At 46.8% G+C, this 6,436-nt stretch overlaps 1 pseudogene; it reads left to right on the forward strand.

The window, feature by feature from the left end:
* The first annotated feature begins 1,301 nt into the window (after nt 1-1,301).
* Nucleotides 1,302-5,806, forward strand: LOC136509157 (uncharacterized; annotated as a pseudogene).
* The last annotated feature ends 630 nt before the right edge of the window (nt 5,807-6,436 follow it).

Here is a 6,436-nt window from a genome sequence, read left to right on the forward strand (position 1 = left end):
CGGTGGGGGGGTCTCGGCAGGCATGAACCCCGAGATTGCCGAGGCCCCGGTGTACAGTGCCAAGGCCTTGAGCGGGCGGCGGGTCGTGGGTGCAGCGTTAGGACACAGTGGCCGGTAACCCCCGTCATGCCCTGTCCCAGGCGCTGATCGTGGACACAGTGTTGGGACACAGTGGCCGGTGATCCCCGATGTGCCCTGTCCCGGCCGGTATGGCGCTGATGCGACTTCGGGTCGCGTCGGCCATTCTGTGACGTTGAGCCGCTGTTCGGCTGAGATTGCAGGAGTGGTTGAAAGTATTAATGAGACGTGACGCGCTGTCGGGAGGGTCGGCCGAGGCGGGGGGCAACGGACCGCGGACGAGCCGGCCTCGAGCGACACGGAGAATGAGGCCTCGCGCGAGACGGAGATCAGGCTCCTTGCCGAGGCCTCGCGCGAGAGGCCTCGCGCGATACGGAGAACGCGCCTCCTGCCGAGGCCTTCCGTGGAGAGCCTCGGGCGAGGCGGAGACGGCGCTCCCTGCCGAGGCCTTCCCTGGGGAGCCTCGCGCGAAGCGGAGTTGGCGCCAGGATGCCGAGACCTCCTTCTCGGGGCTCGAGGCGAGGAGGGGGAGGACCCAGTGGGCTTTGGTCGTGGTGGGTGAGGGGCCCACGACTTACCTTCTAGCTTTTATTTTTTAGATGGGACTTTAGCGACCTATTTGATGTTTTGCTTGGGGTACCCCATTATAAGGTACCCGACAAGACTGATGGTCTATATAAAAGTTATAGTTCTCAATACGATCTACAACTTTATAGTTGAAAAGTTTTTTTTGTTTGAAGTCATTTAGTGTCCCAAAATTTAATTTTAAATTTTAAATTTCAAAATCATGAAATTTAACACGAGCAGTTCAATTGTTTAGGAAAAACATGAAAATAGAAAGAAAAAAAAATCTTGCTTAGAGACCTTTGACATCCCCGGATCTATGGCAGTTCTTCCATCCATCCCTTTTCCTGACTCTCCTCTCTTCTCTGTAAGAGCATCTCTAAAAAATTAGCCTTCTAAAGATAAATATGATTATTATTAAAGGAAAAACGTCTCCAATGTAAATGACTCTCTAAATTTAGTAGCTCTCCATTCTACTTCATTTGCTCTCTACTTTTGAATTGTCCATCTCACTAGCCATTCTTTATAGAGTCTGTTAGAGTACTCTAATATTTTTTTATTAAATCTATTTTAGAAAGCACGTAGATCAGTAAATCTGGCTAGTCTCTCTCTCTCTTTTTTTTTTTTTTTTTTTTTTGCTAATTTCTTGAACATGCTCTAAAACCCTCGTGAATCCATCCATCATCAACCTCTCGAAACCCCCGTCACATACGGATGACCAACCCCATGGACGCCGTCAATGCCGCCGTCGTCGCTGGCAACCTCCCCCTGCTCAAGGGTAGTACGCACACCCATCTCTCCCTCCCTCACTTTCTTTCTCCTCGTCGGAAAGTGCTATCTGATCCTCTCCTCTGTACTATACTCTCCATTGCTTTTGGCAGAAATGGCGAGCACTGTGGACTTGCGTCGTTTGAGAGGCTTCAAGGGCCGGAACCTGCTCCACCTCGCCGTGGAGGGATCTTGCGTCACGGGGCGGCTGGACGTCTGCAGGTTCCTGGTCGAGGAGAAGGGCTTCGACGCCAACTCCACCTCTACGGAAGGTAAATCCCCAGCTCTGCTCGTTTGTTTTCGGTCAGGGACGAGCACGGCCGCCGGCCGGAGCCACGGTCTGAGACTGAGACGCTACTCTCCGGCCACCTGCAGGCGAGACGCCCATCTTCGTCGCCACCGACACCGATTCCAGATTACTGAACGGGGCCGAGAACGGCGTCGTCCCTCTTCTGACCTACTTCCTCGGCCGCGGCGGCGACCCGGCTGCGCCCGACGCCAAGGGTTGCACGCCCCTGCACAATGCCGCGCAGTACGGTGCGTTTATTTCTCGCCCCCTTCAATCTCTGCGATTTCTTGGGATTAATTAGCTAGGTGTATTTAGTTATACAAATGTTTTTTTCACATATCTTATTCACTATTACTTGCATAATCCCACCAATTCCATAGGTAACTTGTTTCACTGATTGGCGGAGCCGGGAATTTACGGCTGGGTATGCCAAATGTACAAAATTTCGAAGCAAATATGCAATATGATTGACGATAAGTTATAATAGTCATAACATTTAAACAAATCCATAGTAATAACCAAAGTACAAGTTCGAAACATAAATAATTAAGAAATATACTCTCAATCTCAACAGAACGAGCATTTGATGCAGATGTTGAGGGTTTTTTTTTCCTTTGCAGCTTTCTCCCACAATGCAAATATGCTAACACCCTTCTTCTTCATCTACATTATAAGAATGAAGAATACAATCAAAAGAGTTAGAAAAACAATTTTTCAATAGTTCACTGAGGAGTGAATCTAGGGTGCTCTGCATCTGCTATGTTCACCTTGCTTGAAGCTGCCGAGCAGAGGAGGAGGGCCGGTCGCCGGAGCCCAGAGGGTGCTCGGTGCTGCAGATGGGGAGGTGCCGCCCGGCCGCCGCCGGTGGCCGGCTCCTTCGTGCTGGGACTCTGGGGGCAAGCGGCTAGGGGGAGGGGAAGGGGAAAGGGGCGAGTCGGCCGGAGTGGGGGAGATGGCGAGGACGGAAGGACGCGAGGTGCCGCCCGCCGGCGCCGGTCGCTGGAGACCGGAGTGGGGGAGGTCCGGAGGTGGCGCGTGGCGGGCGTCGTGCTGCCGTGCGTGGCTGCGTGCTGCGGCGTGGAGCAGCGAGCGCGAACAGGGAAAGGGGCGCTGGGCAGGGGTAACGCAAGCGACAGTGTGTATTCTGGGCTTTGTTGCTTTCGTTGGCTGCCAGATTGCCAGAAACAGATGTTCTATTGGGCCTATGAGCCAGAAACGTGAATGTATGAAGATATGTATAAAGATGTATATACTTATTAATTTATTCTCTCAAATCTTGGGTATGCCTTGGCATACAGGGGCATACCCCTGGCGCCGCCACTGCTGATAGAGTCAATAGAGATTGAACTTTTAATTTGACCCAGCAGTTACATGGATTGCCGGCATGTAGTTCATGCGAACAGATTGAGTTTGCATCCCAACATTTACATGTGAGTACACACGTGGATGCATATCTATATGCCAAGTTTCATAGTTTATCCACCGAAGATGTGGTTTCCACCATATATTTTCCCATGTACAAAGGACATACTCTATATATAGTCCCTCCAATTCAAAGCAATTTGTTTCATGATTACAGTCAGCCAAGCTCTTTTAGTTTGAACCACCTCCGATATATGTGAAGTTTCATGGATTAGCAGCATGCAGTTGACGCTAACAGTAATGGATTCATATATCACTGAAGAAATTACTTTTGTAATATAAATTTCTCATTAAAAAAATAGGACGTTACAGAAATTGTCCTAAGCGGGCGTATGTACAAGGTCTTTGGAGTTTCTTTTTGGAGTTTCTGCATTCTGTGTATCTCTTTGTACCTCCAGGGCACAGCGATGCTATAAGACTGCTGCTGTCCAAGGGTGTTCCTGTGGATCCTTTCTACCATCATGGGACGCCGTTGCACTTGGCTGCAGGGAACGGCCATGACCAGGCTCTGAAGATCCTGCTTGAGCATGGTGCTGATGTAAGCAATTAAAAGGACATCAGCTAAAAAGATTGTTTTCCTTAGTCTTGATGATAGATTGGGTTAAGAATTGATCTGGACATATTGTAACTGTTATTCACTTCCGTCCCTTTGCAGCCCAATGAACTTATCCGTCGTGTTACTCTGCTCCTGATGGCATGCGCTGGTGCCTCCTTGAAATGCATTAAGCTATTGCTTGAGGTCCAGTTACTTATTGACTTAAACTTCTTGATCATGGCATGCTGATGTTTGTAGGCCATACATGTTCGCTAAAGCTACTTGTATTATCAATTCTGTAGGCTGGTGCTGATGTGAACTTCCATAGTTCACCTGGACCAACTATGTTATGAGCTGCAGTTGGCGCTGGCTCAGCAGACGTTGTCAATTTCTTGCTAGAGATTGGAGCTGACCCTAATGTTCATGATGGGGTAATAAGGGCTCTTTCATTGTCTCTGCTGTTTATTTACTTGATGCTTTAATCTGATGTCCACATTCTCACCGCGTGTTGCATATCCAATGGCTGCGTGGTACAGTAGGGTCAAGCACTGAAACTCTCTGAGATTCTGAGCTAGTTTCACTCCCCATAAAAAATCATTCATGCTGTTTCTACATATATTTAGCAAGTCGTAGCTTTTGCTGAGTGGTCATGAAAGCTTAAGTGGTGCCTGTAGGTCCAGAGCATATTGCTGAAATTATTCTACTTATTAAAAACACTAGTCTAGGCATGCATATATATATAGTTTCCAGCACTTGATCACTGACTGGATTTTAGAGGGAGCACTTTTGCTAGTTTTCCTTAAAATTGTGCTCTATGTAGTTATTTAACAATATATTGGACTCTGGATTTCATTGGTGTGAATTCATGAATGTCTTATTTTTCAAAAAAAAAATCTTTGTTGTTAAGAGGAAAAAAAAAGAATCTGAACTGTTGATATCATTTCAGCTTTCATAAATATTCACTTCGATTTTTGCAAATACAATGCAGTACGGGAAGTTCCCAATCATACTAGCAGCTGCTCATGAGCGCCGTAAGCTTGTTGAAATTTTACTCCCTCAAACAAATCCAATTCCATCCATGCCAGACTGGACCGTTGATGGGATTGTTAACACCATGAAGAATCTACCTCGGGTATGTTAATTAGCACACTTTTCCAAGATAATAGAGGAAAGATGCATGATTATGATTCCATGATTTGAATATAGGAACAAAAATTTGCAAACTGCAGTGTTTCACTTATCTTGCTGTCAGAATCTGTATTAGTAGTGTCATGCATGGAACTGAACATGTGCTGCCGTGTTTATATTATGAGACGGTGCAGGAGATGGTACTAGAACCAATAGCTAATGCAAAGTCACAAGGAAAGGAAGCATTTGCAAATGGCGACTACGGTAATGCCGTCGACTCCTATACGCGGGTATATCCTTGAACCAAAATATGTCGCGTACCTGTTGGGGTGATACAAAATGCTGCACAACAATAGCTATTTATTTAGTTCTGAATATCATAATGCTAAAGAGACATGAATAATGATGGGGCCTCCATTTTGCCTTAACATGAGATGGCTGAACAGAACCAGCTGCTGAATCGAATTCAAGTCACTGTAACTGAAACGAACCATGAGATTACCAAATTCTCACCACTTGTTCATCATGCAGGCAACGGTGATTGACCCGCGTGACGCCACCTCATTCGCCAACCTGAGCCTATGCTTGCTGGAGCTGAGAGAAGGAGAGCGAGCTGTGCTCGCCGCTCAGCAATGCCAAAAGCTGCGTCCTTGTTGGGCCAAGGCATGGTACCGCGAGGGCGCAGGTCTCAGCTTGCTCCAGGTGTATATATATATACACATATAGCTCACATTACATCAAACTTAGTCTGGTCATCTCTAGCTGCACTTGTAATGATGAAATGATCTGACGGGGATAATCTCGGTTTACAGAAGTATGGAGCAGCGGTTGCTGCGTTCGAGGAAGCGCTGAAACTTGACCCTGCGAATGATGAGATCAAGGAGGCGCTGCGGACGGCGAGATCAAGGACGGTGTATGGGGCTGATATACTAAGTGAAGTTGCCAATGCAAAATGTGCTGTGGCAGCAAAGACTAGTTTTATTTCCTCCTTTTTCGTTGAACTCTTAGATCATTTCCTCAGCAGTGTATATGGCTTCCGGTAAGCTTTAGTTTTTAGGCAGCCAGGAAAATGTATGGACTTGGCGGTTATGCTAATGCTCGTGACTTCGTTGAGATTAGTTGGGTCTCACACTTGCAAGCTTGTCGATCCATCCAACTAAGCAAGCCGTTGAGGACTCGGCGCAAGCAATTTCTAGAACAGCAGCAGGTACAATGCTCGATCTGGGGATTGTTCTTAGTCTTTTTTTTTACGGAGTTCATCAGCTCATTTGCCGAGTTGGGAGCTTTGCATGTTGAGGGCTGGGCCGTATTTGACTTGTTTGATCGATCCCGGCGTGTCCGCGTGGGCATGGCGGCCCACTATCTGTATTTCCATTTTTTTTTGTTACACAATCAAAACAAAAAACAAAGTTCCGTTTTGTACTATAACACTATATAAACAAGTTGGGATATATCTATTCGTTCCTTGAACCACAAATAGTAACTAAACCGTTAGCATTCTCTAGTCTTCATTTATTTATACCATTTGTGTTTCAGTTGAACATTACCATATACGAATAGAAAAACGGAGGCCCTTCGCTAGAATCGCCCGTGTACGGTGCCGCTGATAGCTAGCTCCACTAGTGTTTGCCGTGTACCTTCGTTTCGGAATA

This window comes from Miscanthus floridulus, chromosome 15, assembly GCF_019320115.1.
Source record: "Miscanthus floridulus cultivar M001 chromosome 15, ASM1932011v1, whole genome shotgun sequence".
Classification (NCBI taxonomy): Eukaryota; Viridiplantae; Streptophyta; class Magnoliopsida; order Poales; family Poaceae; genus Miscanthus; species Miscanthus floridulus.